The sequence below is a fragment of the Hirundo rustica genome, chromosome 1, assembly GCF_015227805.2.
Source record: "Hirundo rustica isolate bHirRus1 chromosome 1, bHirRus1.pri.v3, whole genome shotgun sequence".
Classification (NCBI taxonomy): Eukaryota; Metazoa; Chordata; class Aves; order Passeriformes; family Hirundinidae; genus Hirundo; species Hirundo rustica.
The window spans coordinates 3,259,572-3,272,316 of record NC_053450.1 but is presented as its reverse complement, the minus strand read 5'-3'; positions in this window follow the sequence as shown (position 1 = coordinate 3,272,316).

Here is a 12,745-nt window from a genome sequence, read left to right as displayed (position 1 = left end):
GCTCACAGGTTTCTGGGGGGTTTCATGGGACCAGGCCCCATTTTCCTTCAGTGCCAGTTGAGTCCTTTTGGAGGCAAATGAAACTAAACCCCATCTTCTCCCATGATGTGCATTCCTTACCTATTTGAATCCATTTCATCTGCCGCTGCAACCTACAGGATTCTTCCTGGCATCTTACTTCCCTCTCCATGGTGAGTTCCCTGGTGTCTTGGCACAGGTTCCATGCTCTTGGAAGAAGTGGGTCACCCTGTGCCACCCCAGCTGTCAGGACAGGGACACTGCTGCACAATGCACAGAATGCTACCACCAGCCACTCTTACCCCTGGGATGTGGGCCACTGCCCTGCTGAAACTCATCTCTGGCCATGCTGGGTGGCTGCCCCTAGCCCCTTTTTGGGATGTGAAGGGCTGCCCAGCACATGGGGCCCTGCTGTCAGGGGGTGTGGGATGTCACCTGGAAGATGGTGAAATCCCACAGGCACAACCCGTGTCCCCAGTGAGCTCTGTGTGCAATGAGTGTTACACAGCCAGGCTCACACTGCTGGGGGCTGGGGGATCTGGGGTTGCACAAGCTCCCGGCTGGTGATGGACATGGGGACCATGTGCCAGTGGATGTGGGGTCAAAATGCCACCTCTGCCACCCAGGATGGGAGATACCCTGGCTGCTGCAAAGCCTGGAGAATGCAGGGACTGGCCCCACTGGGGCAGACTGGGCTGGAGGAGGGATGTTACTGAGTTGTTCGTTGTTCTTGGTTCAGACTGGGAAGTAGAGGCAGTGCTGGAGCAGCTGCTCTCCAGGCTACTCTGAACCACTCCAAGGCCATTGTGGGTTATTCTGTAATGGGCAACAGGTCAGGAAGTGACCCATGTCCACTGTCCTCACCACAGCATGCTCTGGCCTTGCCAGACCCAACACCCCATGCCCAGCTTAAGCAGGGATCTGCTTCTCTTGGACAAGGATAAGAGTCTCACTCCCAGGGCCAGGGATGAGTCCTGTTGGGGGTTAAGTTTTCCTATAGAATTTTTCCCCCCCATAAGTTGCTAAGAGGCTAAATACTGATGCTTAAAGAGTACTTGACCCAATCAAAAGAAGTAGATCACTTACTTTGGGGGGGGAGGGAAAGGCTCGGGGTCGGGGGCTCCGGCAGCTGAGGGTGTTCCTCTTCTGCTCTCAGTTTCCGAGAGAACGGTCAGGCAACAGCTAGCTGCATGAGGAGTCCACTGTTAACGGAGGGGTCCGGTCCTAGGAATTCTACCACCATCCATCATCTGCTGGAGCGCCCAGGAATTCGGAGCTCCTCGCCTGCCCTGCTGGAGCTAGGCCAGCCCTGCCCAGCCGTTGCGGCTTCTTCAGCACTGCTCACTTTGCCAGGACACTCCCCCCGCTTTTTGCCTGCCAGGACACCTCCCCTGCCTGCTGGGGACCCTTGCCGGTCCGTCCACCAGACCGGGAGTTTTCCACCATTCCAGCTTGGTGCTCTCGGGCTCCCAAGGGATAAGACTGCCCGGGGCTTCGTGAAACAAAGCCCCTCAAGGTTCTTGGTTCTGTTTATTATTAATGCTGTTGTTGTTGTTTGTTTGCCTCGTTATACTTACTGGTAAAGAGCTGTTATTCCTTTCCCCATAGCTCTGACTGAAAAGCCTCTTTAATCTTCTAAATTATAATAACTTGGAGGGAAGGGATTGGAATTCCTCATTCCTAGAGAGGCCCTACCTTTACCTAGCAGATACATGTCTTTTCTAACCAACAGTCCCATCCCCTGAGTGGAGCATGAGGATCACCCTAAAGGAACAACAGCACCCAAGAGGTTTCTGCTTCTTCTCCCTCTCTCCAGACCTCATCCTGCTATGGTGCTGGAAGGGACCAAGAAGGCTTCCCCTCCTCCACTTGGTACAGGGCCCCTTCACTTGTCACTGTGCCAGGAGAATACAGGGATGTAGGACAAACAACGGTGCTTAAACTTACCCTTGCTTTGGGCTCTGCAGGTAGTCCCTCAAGGTGAGGATGAACCCAAGACTCTGATGTGCAGAGGGGGGCCAGAAGAGGAGGCTCTTGCCCTCAATATTAGCTCACATACTTCAGAGTAACTCCTAGGAAGTAACACAGCTCTATCCCAACCCCCTCCCCCCGCCCCGGCATGGCCCCTATCTGGGTGTCCTCTAGGTATCTGGAGAGGCTCCTGCACCAGTGAGGGAGGTCCCCCTTCACCTCCGTACTGGTGAAAAAGCAACTGCAGAGTCTCGGCCTGATGTACAATTTATTGTGTTTTATGTTTTCACTTACACCTTGAAATCATGTTCAGGGAAAAGTGTACAAATGAGCTTTGTTTAGCCAAAAGGGTAATTAGCTCAGTTGCAGACTGCTGACTTAGAATGGAGAGAGGGTGGCATTGGTGGATGCATTCCAAAGCATTTTTAACGCAAAGAGCTGGGGAGTGCCATTGGTTGAGAACACCAAGGTGGGTGGGCGTGTCAATTTTCTGGCTGGTACAAAGGCTATACAGGTGGATGTGGCCAAACTGGATTGATGGTGTGAGGCCAGTGGATTGAGGTATAAGAAGAGCAAGGTTTGGGCCCTGCCCTCATGTTCAGAGAAGCCGCTGCAGTGGCCCAGGCTGGGGGCGGAGTGGCAGGAAAGCTGCTCAGCAGGAAAGCATCTCGGGGAGCTGACTGAGAACGGCCCAAGGTGAGCCAGCCTGTGCCCAGGTGGGCAAAGAGGCCGGTGGCATTCTGGCCTTCTGTGTCAGCGATAGTGTGGCCAAGAGGAGCAGGGCGGTGATTGTCCCTCAGTGCTGGGCACTGGGGAGGCCACCCCTGGAGCGCTGTGTGCTGATGTGTGCCCCTGTCCAGATGCGAAGAGTGAGAGGTGCCTGTGTGCGAATGAAGTGCCAACGAGACCACCGACCAAAGTTAACAATGGGGAATTTATGGAACAATAAATGTGGGCTAAAGAGATAGGGATTGGAAAGAGGGGGGGTGCGAAGGAGAGAATGGGGCAAAGTGGGGGTGGGATGCGGTGGGGAAGATTGGTGGTGGTGGGGCATGGGGAAGAGCAGGGCTGTGGTGGGGACGAGATCAAGCAGAGGACAGGGCAAGAGGGTTGGCTCCAGCAGGGTCCCTGCGCTTCAGCAACTGGGGGTCACTCTGTGCTTCTGCACTGGGGGTCCTGGTGGTTCTTGTGGAGAGGAGGACCCCAGGTCATCCATCCGGGGTCAGCGCCTTCCTCCAGTCCATGTTGCCGGTTCTCCAGGGAGACATTTTCCAATTTGCCATCTTGATGGAGGATGGGTGTGGTGTGCCTTCATACACCAACAATGCTGAGGCGGGGATGCCTCCTGCAAATGCAGCCTGCATTCTAAAGTCAACTTCTTGTGAGATTCTACAATGTAGCGCGGTCATCCTTCCTCAGCCGGCTCTCCCTGACCAGGCTGCCTTGCTCTGGTCATGGGCTGAGGGGCTGGGGCTGGCAGCAGGAGCTCCCGTTTGGCAAGTGGTCGCCATGGGCTCCATGCATCCACCCATCCACCCACCCATCCACCCATCCACCCATCCGTCCATCCACGGGTGCATGCAGTGTTCTTCTCTCCCTGGTGCCGTTACCTCTGGCAGATGCCGCTGGCCCTTGGAGCTGGGTGTCCTCAGGGTGGGACGGCATCTGCGTGCATGGTCCTGCTGCTGGCCCTGGGCTCACTCCTCTGGCTGCCCCCTGAGGCAGCTGAAGGAGAAGAGCCGGCGCACAGCCCGCCGGGCCCTCTTGACCATGGAGGGCCAGCGCCTTGGGGCCGGGGGCTGCGGGACTGTCTGCGCTGCCAGCGGGGCAAGCAGGAACATGGTGTGGCAGGGAGTGGGCAGGCTCCGGGCAAGCGCCTGCAGGCAGCTCAGCCTTGCAGGGCTTTTCCTGGGGAGGGGCGGCCTGAGCATGGCAAGCCTCCACCCATGCTGTGTCGGCCTCATCCGCGGCATTGGCAGGTGAGACCCAAACGGCAAACACCTTTGTCTCTCCGAGCGGCGCCGTGGGGAGAGGCTCGCTGTGCCCCTCACTGCAGGGATGGCTGTCCAGCTCAGAAGCTGCTGGCTCTGCTTCTCCATCTTGAGCTTGGTCTGGCTCACTGTCCCTGTCTGGCTCGCTGTTGCTCTCTCCTGCTCCTTCTCTCTCAGGGGACTTTTCTTCCTCCCACTTCTGCAGGAGCTTGTTTAGAAGAGCATCACAGGACAGCGAGCTGTCAGAGCACAGGTCTGCCGACGGGGCAGGAGGTGCCATGGCTGTGCTGTTTTCTGCCTCTCCCGCTGAGACTTTGGTCACGCTCAGAGTGGTGTGCGGCACCTGGGAGCCTGCAGCCGCTTCCGGGGTGACACTTGAGCCATCCTTGAGGACACGTCCTTCTTTGTTTTCTACTTGGACAAACAAGGCGCTCTGTGGCTCGCTGTCCCTCTCTTCTGCCGCATCTCTGTCAGGGAGCTCTTCTGGCTCCCAGTTCTCCAGTAGCTCTTTGACGAGAGCGTCGCAGGCCAGCGAGTCGTCAGAGACAGGGCTCAGTTCGGCTAAGAGCTGGTCAAGAGACACACGCTCAGAGTACTTTGGTGTCCCTCCTGCGGCACCTTTGGTCACGCTGCGAGCACTGTGCCGCACCGAGAGGCGCGCAGCTGGCTCCAGCGTGAGGCTCGGTGGGTCCCTGAGGATGCACATGGACCTCACGGCGCTTTGGTTGTGGTCCAGGGAGGAGGAGGTGGCTCTACGCTTCCCTTCATACACTTTCTCTTCCAGCCCCTCCAGCTCCTCTCTCTTTTGACGCAGGCAGTTCACCAAAGCCTCTTTGTCCTCTGGGCACAGCCGCTGGGCACGCAAAGTTTGCTGGGCTGGCCGAGGAATTCCCTGCGCCTCCTGGCGCCTAGTTAACCACTTGGTGGTTCTCGAGGTGGACTCGAGGGACCTGTTCTCACGCAGGTATGGGCCCAGGCCACTAAACAGGTCACTGCAGGTGTTGCGCCCATGCCCTTGCTGCCCCTTGAGGAGCCCCTCTGTCTCCGAGTGCCCCCAGTGCTTCCAAGCCGGCTGGCTCCCAGTGCAGAGAGGCTCACCACGTGTGGGTTGCATGGTTGGCAGATGATGGCCCTGCCTTGCCGCTGACCCCTGCCAGAGCCCTTCCATTCTCCCGACCTGGGGAGGTATTTCCCAGGCCCCACCATCAGCCAGAGTGCCCCATGCTGAAGGTGGCACAAGGTCTCTCTGGCCGCTGGCCACGGGGCCCACGGCACGTCCTGTGCCTTTGGGAAAAGCCCCAAGGATGGGTGTGATGTTAGTCCAGGTGACCCGTGGTGTGTCCTGGGGCTGCCCGTGGGTCACCTGCGGGAAGCAGGAGGAGGCACGGGATGGAGGCGGATGTAGGAGCATGCAATACCCACCCCCCGAGCCCGCAAGCCAGGGCCCGGCCCTAAGGCAGGTGCTGTCCTCGGTAGCCAGGCTGGGCTGGGCTCCCCTGAGCTGTGCTCGCTGCCCCTGGGGCGTTGCTGTGCCTGGGCCATCCCAGCGCTGGCCCCTCCGCAGAGCAAGGCCTGGTGCCAGGCGTGGCTGTCTCTGCCCTTGGGCTTCCCCCACGCCCCTCTGCAGCCTCTCCCTCCATGCCCGTCCCTCACCTGTCGCCGTTTGTACAGCAGTGGCTGCCCCTGACGGGGCTGCCCGTGGGCATTCGCTTCCTGTCTCTTTGACATTGTGGGAGTGCTCTGATGAACACTGGCCACAATCACCCAGGGAAACTGCTGCCTCCTGAGAAGCTGCTGCCTCCTCCGAGAGCTGCTCTCCTGGGAGTGGCCACAGCAGGGCTTTGCAGCCCACACGGTCACGACGAGGACCCGTGTCACAATGGCCTTTGGGCACGATGTCACCGCGCGTCGCTAAGGCCTGGTGGGCATGGCCGCCCCTTTGTCCCAGAGGCCTGGCGGTTCCCATGCAGCCGCCCCTGGTGCCAAATTCCTTTTTAAGGCCTTTGCCCACTGTCTTTGCCCACACGTGTCCATCTCCCAACGACGTGCAGCTCTGTCTTGTCCCATCTTGTGTGTGCCTTCCCTAAACATCCGCAAAGAAGCCCTGTGGCCTGCTAATGTGATTTTGTCACCCAGCCCATCGTGTATGGCCCCGAGCATAGGCCCCGAGCCCAGGTAGAAGGATCATCAGAAAGGCAAAGTTCTTGGAATTTCATCTGGCCACTACTGTAAAAGACAATCAAACGTCATTGTTTCAAAGGATTAGAAACACAGGAATGCCAAGGAAAAACAATGCAGGAATTATGGGAATATGGTCAAAAGGGCCGGGGAAAAGGCCGAGGTACAGAATGCCTTCTTTTCCTCAGCCTTCAACAGTCAGATGGCTTGCCTGGAGGGCAAGCAGCCCCCTTGTGCTGGCACACAAGGACAGGGAGAAGGCCAGATCCGCTGCAATCCCAAAGGAAGTCTTTCCTGACCTGCGGAGCCACTGAGATGCTGACAGCTCTGTGGGGCTGGCCCAGAGTCTTGCAGGGATGCTGAGGCAGCCCACGGAAGAGCTGTCACAGCTGATCTCCCACCCTTCCTTGTCATCATTCGTGGCCAGTCGGGGAGGTCCCAGATGACTGCAGGTGGCAGTGTGGCATCCATGGGCAAGAAGTGCCGCAGGGAGGGTGCGGGCAAGTGCAGAGCAAGGTCTGGGCCCTGCCCTCATGTCCAGAGAAGCCGCTGCAGTGGCCCAGGCTGGGGGCGGAGTGGCAGGAAAGCTGCTCAGCAGGAAAGCATCTGGGGGAGCTGACTGAGAACGGCCCAAGGTGAGCCAGCCTGTGCCCAGGTGGGCAAAGAGGCCGGTGGCATTCTGGCCTTCTGTGTCAGCGATAGTGTGGCCAAGAGGAGCAGGGCGGTGATTGTCCCTCAGTGCTGGGCACTGGGGAGGCCACCCCTGGAGCGCTGTGTGCTGATGTGTGCCCCTGTCCAGATGCGAAGAGTGAGAGGTGCCTGTGTGCGAATGAAGTGCCAACGAGACCACCGACCAAAGTTAACAATGGGGAATTTATGGAACAATAAATGTGGGCTAGAGAGATAGGGATTGGAAAGAGGGGGGTGCGAAGGAGAGAATGGGGCAAAGTGGGGGTGGGATGCGGTGGGGAAGATTGGTGGTGGTGGGGCATGGGGAAGAGCAGGGCTGTGGTGGGGACGAGATCAAGCAGAGGACAGGGCAAGAGGCTTGGCTCCAGCAGGGTCCCTGCGCTTCAGCAACTGGGGGTCACTCTGTGCTTCTGCACTGGGGGTCCTGGTGGTTCTTGTGGAGAGGAGGACCCCAGGTCATCCATCCGGGGTCAGCGCCTTCCTCCAGTCCATGTTGCCGGTTCTCCAGGGAGGCGTTTTCCAATTTGCCATCTTGATGGAGGATGGGTGTGCCTTCATACACCAACAATGCTGAGGCGGGGATGCCTCCTGCAAATGCAGCCTGCATTCTAAAGTCAACTTCTTGTGAGATTCTACAATGTAGCGCGGTCATCCTTCCTCAGCCGGCTCTCCCTGACCAGGCTGCCTTGCTCTGGTCATGGGCTGAGGGGCTGGGGCTGGCAGCAGGAGCTCCCGTTTGGCAAGTGGTCGCCATGGGCTCCATGCATCCACCCATCCACCCACCCATCCACCCATCCACCCATCCGTCCATCCACGGGTGCATGCAGTGTTCTTCTCTCCCTGGTGCCGTTACCTCTGGCAGATGCCGCTGGCCCTTGGAGCTGGGTGTCCTCAGGGTGGGACGGCATCTGCGTGCATGGTCCTGCTGCTGGCCCTGGGCTCACTCCTCTGGCTGCCCCCTGAGGCAGCTGAAGGAGAAGAGCCGGCGCACAGCCCGCCGGGCCCTCTTGACCATGGAGGGCCAGCGCCTTGGGGCCGGGGGCTGCGGGACGTCTGCGCTGCCAGCGGGGCAAGCAGGAACATGGTGTGGCAGGGAGTGGGCAGGCTCCGGGCAAGCGCCTGCAGGCAGCTCAGCCTTGCAGGGCTTTTCCTGGGGAGGGGCGGCCTGAGCATGGCAAGCCTCCACCCATGCTGTGTCGGCCTCATCCGCGGCATTGGCAGGTGAGACCCAAACGGCAAACACCTTTGTCTCTCCGAGCGGCGCCGTGGGGAGAGGCTCGCTGTGCCCCTCACTGCAGGGATGGCTGTCCAGCTCAGAAGCTGCTGGCTCTGCTTCTCCATCTTGAGCTTGGTCTGGCTCACTGTCCCTGTCTGGCTCGCTGTTGCTCTCTCCTGCTCCTTCTCTCTCAGGGGACTTTTCTTCCTCCCACTTCTGCAGGAGCTTGTTTAGAAGAGCATCACAGGACAGCGAGCTGTCAGAGCACAGGTCTGCCGACGGGGCAGGAGGTGCCATGGCTGTGCTGTTTTCTGCCTCTCCCGCTGAGACTTTGGTCACGCTCAGAGTGGTGTGCGGCACCTGGGAGCCTGCAGCCGCTTCCGGGGTGACACTTGAGCCATCCTTGAGGACACGTCCTTCTTTGTTTTCTACTTGGACAAACAAGGCGCTCTGTGGCTCGCTGTCCCTCTCTTCTGCCGCATCTCTGTCAGGGAGCTCTTCTGGCTCCCAGTTCTCCAGTAGCTCCTTGACGAGAGCGTCGCAGGCCAGCGAGTCGTCAGAGACAGGGCTCAGTTCGGCTAAGAGCTGGTCAAGAGACACACGCTCAGCGTACTTTGGTGTCCCTCCTGCGGCACCTTTGGTCACGCTGCGAGCACTGTGCCGCACCGAGGGGCGCGCAGCTGGCTCCAGCGTGAGGCTCGGTGGGTCCCTGAGGATGCACATGGACCTCACGGCGCTTTGGTTGTGGTCCAGGGAGGAGGAGGTGGCTCTACGCTTCCCTTCATACACTTTCTCTTCCAGCCCCTCCAGCTCCTCTCTCTTTTGACGCAGGCAGTTCACCAAAGCCTCTTTGTCCTCTGGGCACAGCCGCTGGGCACGCAAAGTTTGCTGGGCTGGCCGAGGAATTCCCTGCGCCTCCTGGCGCCTAGTTAACCACTTGGTGGTTCTCGAGGTGGACTCGAGGGACCTGTTCTCACGCAGGTATGGGCCCAGGCCACTAAACAGGTCACTGCAGGTGTTGCGCCCATGCCCTTGCTGCCCCTTGAGGAGCCCCTCTGTCTCCGAGTGCCCCCAGTGCTTCCAAGCCGGCTGGCTCCCAGTGCAGAGAGGCTCACCACGTGTGGGTTGCATGGTTGGCAGATGATGGCCCTGCCTTGCCGCTGACCCCTGCCAGAGCCCTTCCATTCTCCCGACCTCGGGAGGTATTTCCCAGGCCCCACCATCAGCCAGAGTGCCCCATGCTGAAGGTGGCACAAGGTCTCTCTGGCCGCTGGCCACGGGGCCCACGGCACGTCCTGTGCCTTTGGGAAAAGCCCCAAGGATGGGTGTGATGTTGGTCCAGGTGACCCGTGGTGTGTCCTGGGGCTGCCCGTGGGTCACCTGCGGGAAGCAGGAGGAGGCACGGGATGGAGGCGGATGTAGGAGCATGCAATACCCACCCCCCGAGCCCGCAAGCCAGGGCCCGGCCCTAAGGCAGGTGCTGTCCTCGGTAGCCAGGCTGGGCTGGGCTCCCCTGAGCTGTGCTCGCTGCCCCTGGGGCGTTGCTGTGCCTGGGCCATCCCAGCGCTGGCCCCTCCGCAGAGCAAGGCCTGGTGCCAGGCGTGGCTGTCTCTGCCCTTGGGCTTCCCCCACGCCCCTCTGCAGCCTCTCCCTCCATGCCCGTCCCTCACCTGTCGCCGTTTGTACAGCAGTGGCTGCCCCTGACGGGGCTGCCCGTGGGCATTCGCTTCCTGTCTCTTTGACATTGTGGGAGTGCTCTGATGAACACTGGCCACAATCACCCAGGGAAACTGCTGCCTCCTGAGAAGCTGCTGCCTCCTCCGAGAGCTGCTCTCCTGGGAGTGGCCACAGCAGGGCTTTGCAGCCCACACGGTCACGACGAGGACCCGTGTCACAATGGCCTTTGGGCACGATGTCACCGCGCGTCGCTAAGGCCTGGTGGGCATGGCCGCCCCTTTGTCCCAGAGGCCTGGCGGTTCCCATGCAGCCGCCCCTGGTGCCAAATTCCTTTTTAAGGCCTTTGCCCACTGTCTTTGCCCACACGTGTCCATCTCCCAACGACGTGCAGCTCTGTCTTGTCCCATCTTGTGTGTGCCTTCCCTAAACATCCGCAAAGAAGCCCTGTGGCCTGCTAATGTGATTTTGTCACCCAGCCCATCGTGTATGGCCCCGAGCATAGGCCCCGAGCCCAGGTAGAAGGATCATCAGAAAGGCAAAGTTCTTGGAATTTCATCTGGCCACTACTGTAAAAGACAATCAAACGTCATTGTTTCAAAGGATTAGAAACACAGGAATGCCAAGGAAAAACAATGCAGGAATTATGGGAATATGGTCAAAAGGGCCGGGGAAAAGGCCGAGGTACAGAATGCCTTCTTTTCCTCAGCCTTCAACAGTCAGATGGCTTGCCTGGAGGGCAAGCAGCCCCCTTGTGCTGGCACACAAGGACAGGGAGAAGGCCAGATCCGCTGCAATCCCAAAGGAAGTCTTTCCTGACCTGCGGAGCCACTGAGATGCTGACAGCTCTGTGGGGCTGGCCCAGAGTCTTGCAGGGATGCTGAGGCAGCCCACGGAAGAGCTGTCACAGCTGATCTCCCACCCTTCCTTGTCATCATTCGTGGCCAGTCGGGGAGGTCCCAGATGACTGCAGGTGGCAGTGTGGCATCCATGGGCAAGAAGTGCCGCAGGGAGGGTGCGGGCAAGTGCAGAGCAAGGTCTGGGCCCTGCCCTCATGTCCAGAGAAGCCGCTGCAGTGGCCCAGGCTGGGGGCGGAAGTGGCAGGAAAGCTGCTCAGCAGGAAAGCATCTGGGGGAGCTGACTGAGAACGGCCCAAGGTGAGCCAGCCTGTGCCCAGGTGGGCAAAGAGGCCGGTGGCATTCTGGCCTTCTGTGTCAGCGATAGTGTGGCCAAGAGGAGCAGGGCGGTGATTGTCCCTCAGTGCTGGGCACTGGGGAGGCCACCCCTGGAGCGCTGTGTGCTGATGTGTGCCCCTGTCCAGATGCGAAGAGTGAGAGGTGCCTGTGTGCGAATGAAGTGCCAACGAGACCACCGACCAAAGTTAACAATGGGGAATTTATGGAACAATAAATGTGGGCTAGAGAGATAGGGATTGGAAAGAGGGGGGTGCGAAGGAGAGAATGGGGCAAAGTGGGGGTGGGATGCGGTGGGGAAGATTGGTGGTGGTGGGGCATGGGGAAGAGCAGGGCTGTGGTGGGGACGAGATCAAGCAGAGGACAGGGCAAGAGGCTTGGCTCCAGCAGGGTCCCTGCGCTTCAGCAACTGGGGGTCACTCTGTGCTTCTGCACTGGGGGTCCTGGTGGTTCTTGTGGAGAGGAGGACCCCAGGTCATCCATCCGGGGTCAGCGCCTTCCTCCAGTCCATGTTGCCGGTTCTCCAGGGAGGCGTTTTCCAATTTGCCATCTTGATGGAGGATGGGTGTGCCTTCATACACCAACAATGCTGAGGCGGGGATGCCTCCTGCAAATGCAGCCTGCATTCTAAAGTCAACTTCTTGTGAGATTCTACAATGTAGCGCGGTCATCCTTCCTCAGCCGGCTCTCCCTGACCAGGCTGCCTTGCTCTGGTCATGGGCTGAGGGGCTGGGGCTGGCAGCAGGAGCTCCCGTTTGGCAAGTGGTCGCCATGGGCTCCATGCATCCACCCATCCACCCACCCATCCACCCATCCACCCATCCGTCCATCCACGGGTGCATGCAGTGTTCTTCTCTCCCTGGTGCCGTTACCTCTGGCAGATGCCGCTGGCCCTTGGAGCTGGGTGTCCTCAGGGTGGGACGGCATCTGCGTGCATGGTCCTGCTGCTGGCCCTGGGCTCACTCCTCTGGCTGCCCCCTGAGGCAGCTGAAGGAGAAGAGCCGGCGCACAGCCCGCCGGGCCCTCTTGACCATGGAGGGCCAGCGCCTTGGGGCCGGGGGCTGCGGGACGTCTGCGCTGCCAGCGGGGCAAGCAGGAACATGGTGTGGCAGGGAGTGGGCAGGCTCCGGGCAAGCGCCTGCAGGCAGCTCAGCCTTGCAGGGCTTTTCCTGGGGAGGGGCGGCCTGAGCATGGCAAGCCTCCACCCATGCTGTGTCGGCCTCATCCGCGGCATTGGCAGGTGAGACCCAAACGGCAAACACCTTTGTCTCTCCGAGCGGCGCCGTGGGGAGAGGCTCGCTGTGCCCCTCACTGCAGGGATGGCTGTCCAGCTCAGAAGCTGCTGGCTCTGCTTCTCCATCTTGAGCTTGGTCTGGCTCACTGTCCCTGTCTGGCTCGCTGTTGCTCTCTCCTGCTCCTTCTCTCTCAGGGGACTTTTCTTTCCTCCCACTTCTGCAGGAGCTGTTTAGAAGAGCATCACAGGACAGCGAGCTGTCAGAGCACAGGTCTGGCCGACGGGGCAGGAGGGTGCCATGGCTGTGCTGTTTTCTGCCTCTCCCCGCTGAGACTTTGGTCACGCTCAGAGTGGTGTGCGGCACCTGGGAGCCTGCAGCCGCTTCCGGGGTGACACTTGAGCCATCCTGAGGACACGTCCTTCTTTGTTTTCTACTTGGACAAACAAGGCGCTCTGTGGCTCGCTGTCTCCTCTCTTCTGCCGCATCTCTGTCAGGGAGCTCTTCTGGCTCCCAGTTCTCCAGTAGCTCTTTGACGGGAGCGTCGCAGGCCTGCGAGTCGTCAGAGACAGGGCTCGTTCG